We start from the raw sequence: 18,837 nt of genomic DNA on the forward strand, positions 1-18,837 counted from the left end.
TACCTCTATAGCAATGAGCCACCCTAGTGCCCAGATCTTGGCTTCTAGATACCATTTTAAAACAAGTAAGAGCTGATTCCAGTCAAAGCAAGTACAAATGGAGTCTGCAATAACTTGTGCCAGTAAGCAAGGAAATGTTGAGACAACAACAGGGCGTGAAAAGAACACAAAGGCCAGCTTGAAGAGGCTTCCACTGGCCACATCAGAGACAATTTGAGCATCAAAGTAAATAATGATATAACAGGTTATAACAACTTGAATAAAGTAAGAAACAAGTTCATACTGAAGTAAATGAATAAATATACTGAAAGCTGGAGGAAGAACAGAATATTCACGTGGTTTCAAAATCCTTCCCCCTAAATACTAATTACAAAGGGGAAGAGAGTAACACTACAGTGGAGAATCATGGCAGATTCAGAGAAGGGTGTGCCTACTTTAAGCTCTTTTGGTAATTTTATATCCATGAGTCCTCCTCTGGGTGAGTAATTGCAGAAGAAGACAGTTCCTGAAGGGGAAAAAAAAACAAACCTGGTAATCCTTGATGTTAAGCATCCTATCTTCACAAGGCCAGGCTGACGCAAGACAGAGGCGTAGGGTGTAAAATTCAAGGAGGCCTTACCCTCAGAGCCACCCTGTGTTTGCACGACCCTGAGAGTGACAGAGAATCCAGGGCCTGAACAAGGAGGCCGACTCCGGGCTCAGGAGTGGGGGCTGGATGAACAGAGGTTCACCCCGGCTCACCAGAAGCAGACAGAACCAGTTTAAAACCGGAGGTTGAAAAGAAACCAACAAAACAAAACAAAACGAAGCTTGGGGGACATGGCAAAGGGTTCAAGCAGAGGAACCAAATCCGTCATCCCTTGGAAGAGGTGAGCAAGTGTCTGGGAAACGCAAGGCCCAGCCACAGAGTGAGAGCAATGCTGAAACGGAAGGAAGGCAGAAAGGGAAGAGCCAAGAGGGCGTGGGCCGCACTGGCCCAGGGATGTCCTGTGGAGCTGGACTGAGACACCAGGCACTTCTCTTTATGGGACTTGGTGACATTCGTGTGGGGGCTTAGGCCTGATCAATTCGACAAAAGAGAGCAAAGAGACTCTTTAAACCTCAATTTCCTCGTATGTAAAATACAAATAATATCTTCCTTATCTGACTGCTAGAATTAAAAAGGGTTATTGTTTCCAGCTTCTCCATTTTACAAGGTTCCCACCATCATGGTCCAGGGAAGCGGGAGGGTGTGGGTCATGCAGGGGTGGGAGCCATTTCTGTCCTTTTAAAATTTTCACCTAATATCAGTGAGGAGGTCCTCAACCTCAGACAGAGGAATCAGATGTGTGTGTGTGCACACGTGTGCGTGTGCGCACTTCTGTTTAAATCTTAGCCCAATTAAGTGCATGTTTTGATGCCGCTGGTTAAGGTTGAGAGAGGCTCTCCCTCCATTTGGAATGTCCCCTCTTCCCTTCTCTCCCCTCTAAAACTGTGAGCTGCTTCAGTACGGGACTGCCTTCCCCCCCAGCACCTGCCACAGTGCATGACAAAGAGAAAAGCCTATTAATCACTTACAGAATAAATGAGGAGGAGAAATTCAGGGTCCAGAAAGAAACCCATTCAAAAGCCTAATATTAAAAAAAAAAAAAGGATTTTCCTAATGTAATCATAATTTTTAACTAGGATTCACATTTCAATGCCTCCTGAGGTTGTTTTTTTCCCTTGTTCTTCTTTTTTCATTTAGAAAGCTGTCATCTCCTTACCCTAAATAAGTTTAGAACTTTCAAGTTGGGTCACTAAATTAGAATTTTGCTGGGGTGTCTGAGACCTGTTACACACCTGTGAGAATAACAGGCCAGTGGAGACAGCCAGGCTTTAGAGTTTGAATCCTAGACCTGCCATTTACCACCTGTGAGACTCTGAATGAATCACTTGATCCAGCTGCACCTCCATTTCCTCACCTCTAAAGCGGGAATAACATTTGCCTCATCATGTGGTTAAAGTCAAAGTGGGCTCTGCAGTAAGCTTCCGTGATCACTCCACTTAAAATCCCAAAACCCTTCCCCACCCCAGTCCCTTTCCCTATTTTATTCTTCCTCACTGCACTATCACCTTCTGATATACTACATAATCGACTTACTCATTTTGTTCATTGGCTGTCTCTCCTCACTAAGATGTAAATTCTATGAGGACAGAAGAGGATGTAATCTGAGAAGAGGAAGTCTCTTGGGACCAAGGCTTATGGGAATTCTGTTCAGATCCTGAGTCTCGGGCCTCCAACCTGCCCCTGGGTGACTGGGTCACATCGGATTGCAGGCCCCGAGGAGGAAACAGCCTTGACACACTCCAGGACCTCATCCAGTTCTTCCAGAATAGAGGTTCTCCAAGTATAGTCCATAGACACCCTTGGAATCCCCAGGACCATGTCAGTGGGTTCACAACATCTAACCAATTGTCATAATAATAATACTGAGGTTTTATTTGCCTTTTTACTGTATTGACATTTGCACTGACAGGGCAACAACAGGTAAAACTGCTAGTGCCTCACTATGAATCAAGACTGTGTAACAAACTGAACTAATCATTATTTTCATTATAGTAAAACTAAACGGAAATAAAATAAAATTCCAGTTTCACTTAAGAATGTCCCTGGGACGAAAAGACAACCCTCAGAATGGGAGAAAATATTTGCAAATGAAGCAACTGACAAAGGATTAATCTCCAAAATTCACAAGCAGCTCATGCAGCTCAATGTTAAAAAAACAAACAACCCAATCCAAAAATGGGCAGAAGACCTAAATAGACATTTCTCCAAAGAACATATAGAGATTGCCAACAAACACATGAAAGAATGCTCAACATCATTAATCATTAGAGAAATGCAAATCAAAACTACAATGAGCTATCACCTCCCACGGGTCAGAATGGGCGTCATCAAAAAATCTACAAACAATAAATGCTGGAGAGGGTGTAAAGAAAAGGGAACCCTCTTGCACTGTTGGTGGGAATGTAAATTGGTACAGCCACTATGGAGAACAGTATGGAGGTTCCTTAAAAAACTAAAAATAGAACTACCATACGACCCAGCAATCCCACTACTGGGCATACACCCTGAGAAAACCATAATTCAAAAAGAGTCATGTAGTACAATGTTCATTGCAGCTCTATTTACAATAGCCAGGATATGGAAGCAACCTAAGTGTCCATCAACAGATGAATGGATAAAGAAGATGTGGTACATATATACAATGGAATAGTACTCAGCCATAAAAAGAAATGAAATTGAGTTATCTGTAGTGAGGTGGATGGACCTAGAGTCTGTCATACAGAGTGAAGTAAGTCAGAAAGAGAAAAATAAATACTGTATGCTAACACATATATATGGAATCTAAAAAAAAAAAAAAAAGGTCACGAAGAACCTAGGGGCAGGATGGCAATAAAGACTCAAACTTACTAGAGAATGGACTTGAGGACACGGGGAGGGGGAAGGGTAAGCTGGGGCAAAGTGAGAGAGTGGCATGGACTTATATACACTACCAAGTGTAAAACAGATAGCTAGTGGGAAGCAGCCGCGTAGCACGGGGAGATCAGCTCGGTGCTTTGTGACCACCTAGAGGGGTGGGATAGGGAGGGTGGGAGGGAGGGAGATGCAAGAGGGAAGAGATATGGGGATATATGTATATGTATAGCTAATTCACTTTGTTATAAAGCAGAAACTAACACACCATTGTAAAGCAATTATACTCCAATAAAGATGGTAAAAAGAAAAAAAAAGAATGTCCTCGGTAAAGCCACAAAAGTCATTCATTTTGAAGAGCTTGACTTGGCTGCACATGTGTTTTTAATATTGTGTGTGACACAACAGAAGTACACGTAAAGGGGGAGCACCTTCTGCCGCGTTACCTAAGGGTGATGGTTGTTTTGAGGAAAAGCACCTGTATGATTGAGTTGTGCATCGAATTGGATGCTTTTCTGTGGAACATCATTTTTTACTTGGAAAAAATGACTGACAGGCAAACGACAGTTATTCAGACTTGGAGATCTGGCATGTTCTCAGAAATGAAAGAAGTGAAACTGTCACTTCAAGAAAAACTGACAGCGTTTGTTGCCAGTGATAAAATTTGACCTTTCAAGTGAAAACTGAACTTTGGAAAACTTGTTTCTGGCACCTTGAGCTTCACAGCATCCCAATTCTTAACAACTTTTCTGAAGAGATCAAAGTTGATATTAATCATTGTGACTTTCAGGTGGTGGGTAATAGTGTGCTGACATTGGCATGGGTTAATAAACCAGTATTTTCAGATGACTACAAAGTCATGCATGGGTCAGAGATTCATTCAAAGTGCAAGAGAGACTTTTTTTTAAAGATTTTAAAACATTTTAAAAAGAGATTAAAAAGAAGTTTTAATGTAACAGAGTATGGAACCTTCATGGATATGGTGTCAGAGTCCACATTGCAACATTCATCAAGAAAAATACCCCCAATTTTCTGAAAAGAATACTCTTTCCTTTTCAAGTACACATCTGCATGAAGCTGGATTTTCTTCATATACTTCAATCTGAACAACATATCACAGCAGAATGAATGCAGAAGCAGTTATTAAATTCTTTCCTTAAACCAGACATTAAAAAGACCTGCAAAAATGCATAATGCTACTCTTTTTTATTTTGCTTAAGAAAATATAATCGTTTTTCATAAAAATATTTGTTAACATGTAATGGCTTTATTATTTTAAGTGAATATGTTTAAAATTCCCTGTTTTAATTTCTAATGTTAATCTTTATATAACCCACATAAACAAAAGCTTTTCTGGGTCCTCAATGAGTTCTAAGAATGTAAATGGGTCCTGAGACCACTGTTCCAGAAGATGTAGAAGCATGGCAGGAAAGAAAGAGCATGACCTTTGGAACACAGTGCTGCTTTTTGATTCTGGAATTTCCACTTACGAGCTGTTGATTTTTGCCTACTTAGTTAAACTCTCTAATCCTTGGCTTCATCTTGTGTTGAAGTAGGGATAAGAATACTTACTTTCCGTTTCCTAAAGATAAGAATTTATGAGGAAATTCTTGAGAAGAAACGTGAAATGTAGTAAGCAATTTAAAGGTTGAACTCCTTTCTCCTTTTTCTTCTTTAGACCCAAATAGAAAGGTCAAGATCACTCAGTAAGTCCTTTCTGCACACATCAATAGACCTGGATGTTTAAGAATAGTTGGCTCCACTAAGAGTGAGCCAAAAGCAATCAAATTAGAAAACAAAACCAAAAAATTCATGGAGGACCCCAAACCATGGGCACATCTGCTCCCTAGAGCACTCACAGATGGTCTCCAAGATCAGCTGAGTGATTTGCCCCCAGCCTGGTCTTTCCAGTCTCAGCTTGCCTTCTGATTGGGATGGCATCTTGTCCTTGAGTCTCTGTCTCAAATTGACCAGGTCTTCCACAAGCCCCAGTTTGCCTTCTGGACATGACACTTGATCTGATCACTCCAACTTTCAGCAGCTCTGTCCACAGGTCCCCACTATGCTGGATCTACCAGTAATGGAATATCTCTTCCCTGCTGGACCCCAGGCTAGCACCACTCCAAACAGGACCCTCTCCTAAAATTCCCCTAGGATGAGAGCTCAAACCTCTATCTTCCAGTCTTTTGTTTCAAAATAGAATTTTAGTGCCGAGGAAGTTGAACTTGTGCTGTGTCTTTGCAGCTGCTCATCCACAGGAATAAGCAAAGGACTTCCAGGCAAGACTTTAGGCTCCATTCAGAAAATCCACCAAGATCCCATTAATGACGGGATCATGTGCATAATTGTGAGTGTATCTTGTAGAAAGCTTGATCATTGGTGAGGATGTTCTGGCTCCTCTTTGCTCCCTGGGGAATGGGATTATTTCCTTTTTCATAATCCAGAGGAATGCTCAAATGCATTAGCTTTTAGACTAATGGTCAGGGTTTCCTGGAAATTCTTTTCCATAGCTGCAAGGCTAGTCTGGATTCCAGACATTTTACATCTGATCAAATGGAGTGAATCGCTACCCTGGGAATATTTTAATGTGCCTGCTTATTCACCATGGAAGTAAAGAGCTTTAATCTGCAAAATGCAGAGGGCATGAGCATAGGAATAAAAGCAGTGATGAAGAAGAGTGAGAAGTTGTGGAAGAGGGAAGGACAGAAAAGGCCAGAGGGAAGGGATGTCTCTCAATCCAGAGTAAGGAACATAGTCAAGAGTTGTATGGGGCTCTTAAAGTGTCACTCTGTTGATGAATTTTTGGCTATCACATATTCACTACTATATAGAAGCTCTTAGTAATGCAAGTTTACATGACCAGTGTAGCCTGCCTTTTTTGCATCACTCCAAATTTGACAATATCCAGGGTAAATTTGACGATAGGATGTCTCTGAGATGAGAAGCCAACTTTCTAGCCACAGACTCTTACCATGGTCTGCCATCAACCCCCATGATCATTTTATTTCTCATGCCCTGGTTGTCTCATCTATAACACTGGAGTGTTTAACCTACCCTCTGCTGTCAACCCTGCTAGTCACAGTCATCAAAAATCAACGACCGCCGTTTTGAAGTTAAAAGTTTCAGGGTGATGGTTTAGAAAACCATGTTGTTCAGTTTCAGCACAAGAAACTGTCAGGGCCCAGACAGGATAACAAGTCTTATCCCTGCCTCCTGAGTTCCTCTCTCTGTCTCCTGCACAGGCTGGTAGCTTAGGTTAGTAGCTGTCAAATCCTAAAGAATTTCCTCTCTTAAAAAAATATATTCTTTACTCTTGGCATCTGAAAAAATAATCCCCACATTTTTCTTAACAAGAGCCACCTCTGGAAACTGCTTCCCAAGACTGCCCCACCTCAGTGATGACATCTTAATCCAACCCTTTTGCAATATCAGAAACCGGGGTGTCTTCCTGGACCCTTAGAACTCTCTCATCTCCCAGCATCTAGCATTGTGTCAGCACATAGGAAGCTCACCTGTTCTCTGTCTCTTTTTTTCTCTCCATACGCACACACACATGTACACGCACACACACGTGCGTGCGCGCACACACACACACACACACACACCCTTAAATTCTATCTTCCTCAAGACTTTTGCCTGAACTTACTGTCTTCCTCCGCACTTTGCTGCACGTTTCTACTCTTTCTGTCCTAACTGCAAAATAAAATTATATTTTTATATCCAATACCACTTTTCTCTGAATGTGTTGTTCTTTTTCCAAAGCCAGCTGTCTCTCGAGTACTGGTCCTGGGTTCGTGTGCAGTCTCTGAAGATGTCTTATCCACAGAAAACAAACTCTTCTGCTTTTGAACAAACCTAATTCTCAGAAACACAGTGTCCTATTGGTAAGATTTTTTAAATTCCTCATTAGCTCTTGGAGTTGTGCTAATTCCTTGAATTTTTCCTCAACCTCCACCTAAGAAAAATGCTTAATTCCCCATTTAAGAGAGACACCCGGCTTCCCTGGTGGCACAGTGGTTGGGAGTCCGCCTGCCGATGCAGGGGACGTGGGTTCGTGCCCCGGTCCGGGAAGATCCCACATGCCGCGGAGCAGCTGGGCCCTTGAGCCATGGCCGCTGAGCCTGCGCGTCCGGAGCCTGTGCTCCGCAGCGGGAGAGGCCACGGCAGTGAGAGGCCCGTGTATCGCAAAAAAAAAAAAAAAGAGAGAGAGACACCCATTTAAAATATCTGCTCATTGATTAAATGCCTCAAGGCTTCTATGGTAAAAATTCTGATTCCAACCCTTTGATCAGGGTTTACTTATGTTTCACTGAGAATCCTAGGCCAGGAGGAACCTTGCCTGGGGGAAGGGGAGGAGGCTTTTGAACAGCTCACACTAGCAGTAGAGACCACAGTGGATCCATCTTTTGTATATTCATCCTGTATATTCCTACTGTTCAGTCTAGTATACGAAATTGACTTACCTTAGGTATTCGACTGCTAAAGCTCATGGTCAGGTGCCTCTGAGAATCTGTGGATAAAGCACAAGAATCCTAAAAACTCACTCTTGCTGCTTCTCCCTTGTTGGTTCCAGATGCCAGTTACTGTGTCAGATTGCCCTTTTTAGAGGGACAGGGGTAATCTCCCTAAACAGCACTTAGATCCCTCCCTACTAGCTGAGAAATGCAGAAATTGGAAGGAGAAACAGGACAGTGATTTCAAATAATTTAATTAAGAATCTGGTTCTGATACTTGCTGCAGGACTTTGGGCAAATTGCTTAATTTCTCTGTGTCTCAGTTTCTCCATATGGGATTAAGGACATCCTCCTCATAGAAGAAGCAGTAATTCATGCCTGCTATTATTAATATTATTACCAACATTAACAACAGTAATAACTGCAGCAATACCTTGAAGTAGCCAATGTCATTGTGTGACGTTAGCAATCTACACCAAAATCAAGAGCCTCTGCTAATGCTACAGTATCACTCTCTCCATAGAGTACAAAGTCCGGGGAAAACGTAGATACTCTTGCCTTTATCATTGGAGACTCTCCATCGAGCTAGTGTTCCATTATCGGCCCAAGTACTACCTACCCAAATGTTATCAAGCATGACAGATGGCAGGGTTTGTAATTAACGTGCCCATATACAATCAAGATTAGATTCCTGAGAGATGCAATGCAAGACATAGTCAATCAGATATCTGCATTTTATCCTGCCTAAGATTTTGTCCCAGAACTTTGCTGGTTTTTGTAGACTGCTGAGTTGGGCTGGGCCTGAAGAAACCTCAAGGCCCTTTTTCCCCTCCTCTCTTGTGTTTTAGGCCAGAGTCAGCCCAAACTCCAGTTTTCATTCTCTGGATGTCACTCCTCCTATTAGTCATCCAGAGCAAAGGCACATATACTTACCCTTGAACTAGGAAGAGCAAAGAGAAGAAATTATGAGACAATCAGGGAATTTTAAATATTGACTGAGTAATAGGTGATATGAAGGAATTATTGTTAATTTGGAGGGAGATTATGAAAGTGGTATGTGTTTACTTATTTTTAAAGAATTCTTATCTTTTAGCAATGCTTACTGAAATAAGGCTAAAATGATATTATATTGAGATTTCTTCAAAATAAACCTGAAGGTGGGGAGGATATGGTTGATGTGGGTAAACTTTTTTATAGTTACTCTTACTCTAATTTTGCATGTCTGAAAGTTTCCATACTAAAAAATTAATAAGGTTGATATATAAAAGTCAATAGTTTTCCTATTTGCCAGCAATGAATAAATAGAATTTGAAATTAAGAACACAATATCATTTATATTAGCACCCCCCAAAATGAAATACTTATGTAAAGTCTAACAAGGTATGTACAAGATCTATATAAGGAAAACTACAAAACCCTGATGAACAATATCAAAGAGGAACTAAGTAAATGAGGAGGTATTCCACATTCATGGATAGGAAGATTCAATACTGTCAAGATGTTAGTTCTTTCTAACTTTATCTATAATTTCAATGCAATCCCAATCAAAATCCCAACAAGTAATTGCAGATATTGACAAACTGATTCTAAACTTTATACAGAAAGACAAAAAACTCAGCATAGTCAACGTAACACTGAAGGAGAAGAACAAAGTTGGAGGACTGACACTACCTGACTTCAAGACTTACTATAAAGCTACAATAATCAAGATAGTGTGGTACTGGTGAAAGTATAGACAAATAGATCAATGGAACAGAATAGAGAGCCCAGAAATTGACCCATATAAATACAGTCAACTGATCTTTGACAAAGGAGCAAACGCAACACAATGGAGCAAAAGTAGTCTCTTCAACAAGTGGTGCTGGAACAGCGTGACATCCACATGCAAAAAAATGAATCCAGATACAGACCTTCCATCCACCCATTATAAAAATCAATTCAAGATGGATCACAGATCAAAATGGAAACACAAAACTATAAAACTCCTACAAGGTAACATAGGAGAAAATCTAGATGAGCTTAGGTTTGGCAATGAATATTTAAATAAAACACCAAAGTCAAAATTCATGAAAGAAATAATCAATAAACTGAATTTTATTAAAAATTAAACACCCACTCTGCAAAAGACAATGTCAAAGGAATGAGAAGACTGGGAGAAAATATTTGCAAAAGACCTGTTTCTAGACTGTTATCCAAAATATATAAAAAACTCTTGAAATTCAACAATATGAAAACAAACAACCCTATTAAAAAATGGGCCAAAGACTTTAACAGACACCTCATCAAAGAAGATATACACATGGGATATAAGCATATAAAAAGATGTTCCACATCACATGTCATCAAAGAAATGTAAATCAAAACAACAGTGATAGACTGTTAGAATGACCAAAATCTGTAACACTGTCACTGGAACAGTGACAACATCAAACGCTGGCAAGGAGCAAGAGGAACGCTCATTCATGGCTAGTGGTAATGCATAATGGTGTGAAGAAACTGTTGGAAGACAGTTTGATGGTTCCTTAGAAAACTAAATGTACTCTTACCATATGATCCAGCAATGGCACTCTTTGGATCTTTGGTTTTTACCCCAAGGAGCTGAACATGTATGTGTCCACTCAAAAACTTGCACATGGATGTTTATAGCAGTTTTATTCACAACTTCCAGAACTTGGAAGCAACCAAGATGTCCTTCAGTAGGTGATGGGATAAACTGTGGTACATCCAGACAATGAAGTATTATTCAAGGCTAAAAAGAAATGAGCTCTCAAGTCATGAAAAAACATGGAGGAAACTTAAACGCATTTTACTAAGTGAAAGAAGCCAATCTGAATAGGCTACACACTGTATGACTCCAACTATATGATATTCTGAAAAAGGCAAAACCATGGAGACAGTAAAAAGATCAGTGGTTGCCAGGGCTTAAGGGGTGATGACACGTAGGCAGAGCACAGAGGATTTCAGGGCAGTGTGAAAATACTCTGTGTGATACCATAATGATGGGTACATGTCATCATACATTTGTGCAGTCCTAGAATGTACAACATCAAGAGTGAATCATAATGTAAACTATGGACTTTGGGTGATTATGATGTAACAAATGTAACACTGGTGGAGATGTTCATAATGGGAGAGGCAGGGGCTATATGTGAAATTGCTATACTTTTCTCTTAGTGTCGCTGTGAATCTTAAACTGCTCTAAAAAATGTCTGAATTTTTTTAAAAAATCAAGTTAATAAGGAATAAATAAATGAAAATAGTTGTATGGACTTATTTTCCCATTATAAGAATGCTAACTATTCATTGAAAACTTTTTCAAATATTTCAGTATAAAAAATACTGTAGTAAAAACACCTTGAAAACTTACAGAGATAAATATTATCAACTCATGTTTTCCTACTGAAATGGCACAAATGCTGCTGAGTTGATGAGCCATGCTTCTTTTCCAAGCTTAGCTTCCAGATCTCATAGAATTGGGGGAGAAAGAGATACTTGTAACATGCAATGAAGACGAGGATTTGATGTCCAGTTATTCTAGAATAGGCTAAAAATTGTACAGCTAACCTTGTTCGATGGGAAATTAATCCAATTGTAGTTTTCCAAAGTAGGACATTTTGGTTTTATTTTCTTGGGAGGAAAGAGTTGGCATTTCATTCATGCAGGACCAAAAAAAAAGGAACACTACTGTATTTATCAATTTGAATAAAAACCAGTCCAATGTAGGTAAGTCATAGTTATGAGGACAGGAATAGGCAACTGTTATCTTAAAAGTCCAGCATCAAAAATCTCCTGGAATGCTCAGAAAATGTCAGCACAAATTAAGTATCAACATCAGGAGTATGTTACGTTAAGCCCTTAGAATCAGCAAATATTTAGTTAGTTCCCAGAGAGCCTCACATTTCTTCCTAACCTGTACCACAAACAAAAGTGAGAACTAGTTCAAGTTAAACAGAGATTTGGATTATTATCAGATTACACCACTCTGGATAAATTAACCTATTTAATTTCATGTTCTTTAAATGAGTAGAATCAAAGACTTACTCTGATCAAAAGAAGGGGTAGCATTTAAGGGGTAGCTGAGAGACTTAAAAGGAGATAGAGGACCTATACTAAATAAAAGGAGATAGAGGACCTATACTAAATACTGACTTCTGTAATCTGTCCCCTCTCATTTTAAAATTTGATTACTGACCACTTTGCCTAGAAATTGAGCTCACTATCCTTTATAGTTTGTGCTAAAGCAAAAGGGAGAACTAAGATTTTTGCTCTTCCTTTCTTCTTATTCTTTTCCTACTCCCCTCCTCATGTCCCAGTGGCTGCTTTTTTTTTTGATCATCAGAGAACAGAGTCTATTTTTATTAAGTTTTTTAAAAATTAATTAATTAATTAATTTTCTCTTTGGCTGCGTTTGGTTTTCGTTGCTGCGCGCGGGCTTTCTCTAGTTGTGGCAAGCGGGGGCTACTCTTCGTTGCAGTGCACGGGCTTCTCATTGCGGTGGCTTCTCTTGTGACAGAGCACGGGCTCTAGGTGCGCGGGCTTCAGTAATTGTGGCACGCAGGCTCAGCAGTTGTGGTTTGCGGGCTTAGTTGCTCCGCAGCATGTGGGATCTTCCCAGACCAGGGATCAAACACGTGTCCCCTGCATTGGCAGGCAGATTCTCAACCACTGCGCCACCAGCGAAGCCTTATTTTTATTGTTTTAAAACATACTTCCTACCTACTCTCTGGATAATTTTTTTTTTTTTTTTTTTGCCCATTTTGAGCTGGCTAGACACAAGGTTTTGTTCCCCTACCTTCGTAAGGATTTTAAAATCAATATTAAAATTTGAGGGGGAAAAAGCAAGGTAAAACAGTTGCCAAACTTTTGTTCAGAGAATACAATCATCCAGTCAAAGCATAATTTTCAAAGGGTTGAAAAAGATGACTTTCATACAACTATAAAATGAAGATGTGCAAGAGATTTTATTCAACTTATTGACTAATGAGGGAAGCAGTAACATGTTAAAACCAGTTAAATCCTAGCAGTGCTAGGATTGGCTTTCTATTGACTGATCTAATTTATATCTTTGTAAGGACAGATATCAACTTGTAAATTTTGGCTGAGTAGAGATGTAAATAATTTCTCCCTAGTGGAATAGATAACCCCAAACATTACATTTAAACTTAACTGAACATGAACCAGCTTTATAGCTAACCCAGCAATTTATTGAATCGCCTATGTATACGCAGCTTTCCAAATGCCCTTTGGACCGGTTTTAACATCTTTACCGGTTGACATTTTGTTTCTTACGTATCAGCATGTCACATTCAGACTAAATCTAGGGAAGAATAATCATTCCTAAGTAGTCTACCAGTAACTGTATTTTTTTATCTAGTTATGCTACCTTTCAAATACATGTAGAGGAGGATAATAATATTTGCTATTACGATCACTGCAATATGCTGCAGCGATCGAGAGCATTGGTTCTGGAGTCCAAACCACCTATAGTATTTAGTAGCCATAGGATCCTGAACAAAAATTACTTAACTTCTTTGGACCTCATTTACTATATCAATAAAATGGGGCCTGTAATAATACCATCTCATAGGGTTATTGCAAATATTAGGGGAGATTATAATGTAAAATGCCTAGAACAATACTTAGCATATAGTAAGCACTCGATAAATCATACTGACTAGTGGAGTTGTCTTGAAGCTAGGTTCTAGTTACTAGAAATTATTTTACATACAATGGCTCCATGGGAGAACTCAGTCACCACCCAGAAAGAAGATGCTTATTGTTCATGTTGCCTGGAGCCAGACCCTCTGCTGTCACAGACTTTGGTCAGAAACAGGCCTCCTGTCTGTTTCATGCATTGGCTTTGAATCTTTGCCAGGACTTTCAGGAAAACAGAAAACAGATTTGTAGCATTTATGAAACTAAAGCCTTATCTGAGTTCCCAGGGCTGGTTTGTCACATGGAAATGAGCTGTTCGTCGCTTTATCCCCTTGATTTCGCCTCCAAGGATCTGGTTCAGGGCACTGCTATTTCCACATATTAAAACTTGGTGAGGATTCTCTGGTGTCTTCGTTTTCTTTGTAACTCGGGGTGACATACTTGCCAGCACTTCCAAGCACTGCATTGTCATTCCATCGTAGTGGCAAGAACAGTGAGCTTGGCAAAACATTCTGAAAGCTAAACTTTGAAAATCATTTGTTTGTCAGGTAAATGGGTGGGTTTCTTTTTGTATCCTGGATTGGTTTTTTGTTTTATTTGTTTTGTTTCTCCGTTTGGAACCAAATAAGGTCTAAGATGGAAACAAAGAATTGGAAAACCTCTCCATGTAGGACTGTGGGATTGAGTGAAAGGAAGAGATTGTGCTCTTATTCCTAATGTGACCATGAAAGAGAAATCTCACTGTACCTCAATGTTTACTCCTCTTTAAATCCAGTGCTCATCACTCTTACTATCTTACTCCCCTCCCACCCCCTGAGACCCCGTCAAAGTCTCCAAAGGGAGGAACGAGATGACACATGGGAGAATGCCTTGCAGTCCTCCTCTGGCACACACGTGGATCGTAAATGTGAGACGGCAGATTGTAGAAAGCACAAGGATAAGGCTCATATCTGAAGTACCACTTTGAGGAAGAAAAAACTTCACCAAGTGAACGGGGAGTATCCTGTGTGAAAGTCAGATTTATCCCGTGATGACAACATACCCAGCAAGGACAAACACTCCTGAGCGCACATAACACTGATCCAGACTAGCTCAGCTTATATGTTGCAGACTTTGGTTTTGTGGCTGCCGCAACTTCAGATTCTGCCCTTCGTCTCTCTCGTCACCTGGCACAAGCAGCATCAGTAGCTTCTGTGGCAAAATGATCAACATGCTTCATGTTTGGACCATTAGAAAAGCTTTGTAATTTTTTCAATCTGTTTTGACTTCAAAGCAACATCTCAAGTTAGCTTGTTCTTATCAGACCTGAAAAAATTCATTTCAACGGCATTTATTTCACACTCAAATAATCATAGACTTTTAAAATTGCTATGTGTTGTCACCTGTATGACTTTTATGCCAATTTTATTATTTTAACCCTGTTAATACATAGGACAATCTACCTTATGACAATCTCAGGAGTGCATTTGAGCAAAAAGGAGAGACGGCTTTCACTAGGTTTGTGTTATGAATGATACACTAGCATGACTGAAATATACGGCAATTTCTCTGAATACAGTGTAGAATGGAAATCCACACAACCAGCTCTCAGTAGTGGATCACCCAAATTCTGAAATGGTGCTTTTTTTTTTTAAGGTGGTAAAATGGTTTGAACTAGTAACCGATTTTTGCTCCCCCGGCATTTCCTTCTTCCTCTTGGCCTGTCCCTGTCCAGTCAGCTTGGCATTTCTACACACATGGCCTCAGGGCAGGTGTGAGAAAGCAGACAGCAGAGAACAGAGAAAAGAGGAGTCACCTGAGGGCATTTGAGTCACAACAGCCAAGGGCTTCAGGGAGCCAGAAAGGACAGATGTGCACAAGCAATGGATTTGGAAGAATATTGTTGAGGTAGTGTCTCAGCCTGGAAACTGGACAGGCACTCCCTGGGCTACAGGAAGGAGGGAAGTTGAGCAGATGTAATGAGAGCTTAGGTGCTTCTATACCTCTTGTGCTCTGTCCCTGGCAAATCAAGCCTCCCGTAGGTGGGTTGTGAGGGGCAGGGATGAAAATCTCCGATAGGTTTGGGATGATACTGGGAATTAGTAAAGCCCTGTGCCCTTTCCTGGGTAGAACCCTAGAGAGGAGGCAAGTCCAAGAGAATGTGATGTACCTGGACCAATGCGGCCAGAGCATCTCACCAAGTATCCAGCATGGAGGTAGAGTCAATGTGAAGGACCCGGCAGGGGTGACTCAGTGTTGACCTGCAGGTACTGATGAGATGATGGATGATGTTGAAGATCTGTCTCAGCATGACCTGCCATCGGCCAGGCCTTGGCACTCCACCATTGCCATGGAACTCAAGCCTTATTCCAGGAAATGAAGGGAATGCTGAATTTATTGTGACATTTTTCTGATACCCCAGCAGAATTAAATCTTTAAAAAGTTACATGGAGTTCTATAAAATAAACATATTTCTTGAACACTGAGATGGTACACTGACCTCTGTAACTGGCCCAATTATATTTTCATCTTTTCCTCAATTGTACTGCCTTCCCTCCCCCAAGTACCAAATACCCTCATAGTCTCTCCTGTTAAAATTTTTATATTAGAGGAGGAATTGCTAGATCCTTACACCAAGATAAAAGTGAATGATAAAATTTAAAGTATTACCTCACCCAGAGATATTTTCACTTTGGCAAGGATTCAAAATTTAGGTCACAGGAGAAAATCCATAATTGTGGGATGCCAGCTCTCCATTAAATGGCAGGAAGATGGTTTCCTAGGAGGATCTATCTCTTTCCAGGGTTCCAAGGTCACCCTGAAGCTTGACTCTCACCTGTTAAACTCTTCTTAGAGAGCAAAAGCAGTGTTTCTCAACTTTTTTTTTTCATTATCACTCCTCCTAAGGAGCCATTTTAGACATTTTTTTCTAGTTTCTTCCTTGAAATTTTCACACTGCAGAAACATTATTAAGAGCTATTCTTAATGTAGTTTATGAATACCTGTGCTTTACATATAAAAAGGCTAAGAGGTTTCTTTTGCTCTCCCACAAATCAATTTTTGCTCTATTGGGGGACATACAGGCTTCATGGAAAATTCACTCTGAGTCAGTGCAAGGCTGGGACCATAGAATGATGATCAATGAAAGGGGCCTACTGCCCTCCTCACTGTCCCCACCTCCACCATCATTCTCCAGCTTTGAAATGACTCAGGCTGCACATAAGAAAGACGAAAAACTTTCTCATACTATGAGTACTCACTGCCTCAGGAGATGCAATGAATATATTCCTGGGAAGTTGAGGAAGAGCTGGTTTTTATTCTTTGAACTTGTTAAAAATTAATCCATGTTTGAGGCTGGGCCAATGGAATTTGAAGCACCTGACTCACACCAAAGTGTTCCTATAAACAGTGAGCCAACCCAAATCCTTTTAAAATGGTATCCTCTGGCCTTGGTGAACCCTTCCAACAATTGCCTTTTGTAACAGTAGCATGATAGGGTACGTTGTTTGAGGAGCACTCATAATGGCTGTGTATACACACACTGTAATTATAAGAAGCATAATAATATCTCATGTTTATATTGCTTGCTTTCATCTTAGTGAATCTCAAAGCATTTTACACATTATATCATTATTAATAAAATAGATAAATACGTTAATGAAAGCATTCCTCTTTCTAAATGTATGTACTATATAATAGACTGAATTCACAAGTCTATACTATGAAAAATGTGAGCAATCTGATTAGCACTTGTAAAAGAGTTGAACTTTCCCGTAGTCAGTATGGTACCTGCACTGGCGCAATCTAACATGCTTTTGACAGTCTACTCCTCCATCTGTTTCCATCTGATGGTGGCCAAGCCCAACAGTGGTGAATTCTTTAGTTCATTTGTTAGTTCATTCATTCATCCATGCGTTCACTGAATGTCTGCCCCAGGTGAGCTTCTGTCTTGTACCAATGATTATAGAAGGTGCTGGTTTTCCTTGGCAAGAGGTAGCGAGTCAGGGATGATCTTAAGGCAAAGAAGATGCAGGGCATGGAAAATGTGAAGCTTCCTTCCTGGCATTCACTTTTGGGAGCACCAGCTTCCTTCCTGGCACTCACTTTGGGGTGTGACACACATGCCTGAAGTTTAAAGCTTTTGTGTCTCCATTAAATTAAACCAAAGTCACAGCGTTTTCTCATCCTGCTTGACACCCCAAAGAATCCTGCAGCCCCCTGACAAAAACAGGCAACTGCTCAGCGTCTCAGCAACCATGCCAGAGGCTGCTTTTCCTCTGAGAGTCACATGTTGCTCCCACAGAGGAAGAGGTGGCCTGAACTGCCTGGCAGCCCCTACTCAAGCTCCAGCTCTTTCTTTCCAGGGAATGTACTGGCTTGTTCCGTTCACACCTGCCGGTCTTACTCAGCTGAGTCTGGGTGTGTCCAAGGAGTCCCAGGCAAGCCTTCGGAGGAGACAGGCTGGTGTTGGTGCTGTCTCTGCAGGCAGGTACGCCCGGGAATGTGGGCAGCGGCGGGCTGCCTCTGCAGCAGGATTGAGGCTGGAAGACATCTGGAGCCAGAGATGTGTTTTCCACCAACCTGCAAATGCCTGAAGTTCACCATAACAGGCTCCACTGAGTCTTTAAAGAAACTCAAATGCCCTCAAGAAAGGGCCTGAGCCTCTTACCTCCCACTGTCTTGCTGAGGGCCAGAGAGGATCCACACAATGGAGGGAGAGCATCAAGAGAGCAAAGGCAAAAGCTGCCAACACTTGCTAGAGTTGAATTCTGCCAGTCTCACTGGTCCCTGGGGAATTCCTCCTGGCAGCCACCATGTATGCAGTGCCCACGTGCTTGCCTGCCTGGATGGTCCCAGCCAAAAACATTCAGGCTGCTTCAGGATGTGCTGGCTTTGCACAAGAAACCGGGAGAGAGGAGTGTCTGTCCTTTCCTTGAGAAACGTTTTGTCCTGGTGGAAGCATGGCTCTAATACCCTAATGTTACTGCCTTTTTTTTTTTTTTTTTTTGAGACAGTGGTAATTTTACCTTCACTGAGTCTCAGAAAACAACTTGAAAAGAGAATATATAACTTCTCTCAAATGGGGGGCTGGACAAATGAGGGTCTTTCTTGCTCTAAAATCTTAGGTAGTGTGGTTGCCTAAACCCTGTTTACAAACACTCTCACCCATGTCCTCACGATCCTGAGAGCAGGGCCACCTTCATGGGCATTCGACGTGTGCAGTCACATGGGGGCCTGTGCTCAGAAAGGCCTCACACTCGGTTTCATATTCTGCAGTCGCCATTTTGGAATTCTTATTTTTTGAACAAG

The 18,837-nt window shown here is 40.9% G+C and overlaps 1 long non-coding RNA gene across 1 annotated transcript in view; it reads right to left on the reverse strand.

Moving 5' to 3' along the window:
- The window catches only part of LOC117195639 (uncharacterized), a 206,891-nt gene that overhangs the window by 89,559 nt on the left and 98,495 nt on the right, over positions 1 to 18,837 (reverse strand). Inside the window, exon 6 of the long non-coding RNA XR_007474587.1 lies at positions 7,903 to 7,949. This is a non-coding gene — a long non-coding RNA (uncharacterized LOC117195639). The remainder of the gene's footprint in view (positions 1 to 7,902; positions 7,950 to 18,837) is intronic.

The sequence above is a fragment of the Orcinus orca genome, chromosome 21, assembly GCF_937001465.1.
Source record: "Orcinus orca chromosome 21, mOrcOrc1.1, whole genome shotgun sequence".
Taxonomy (NCBI): Eukaryota; Metazoa; Chordata; class Mammalia; order Artiodactyla; family Delphinidae; genus Orcinus; species Orcinus orca.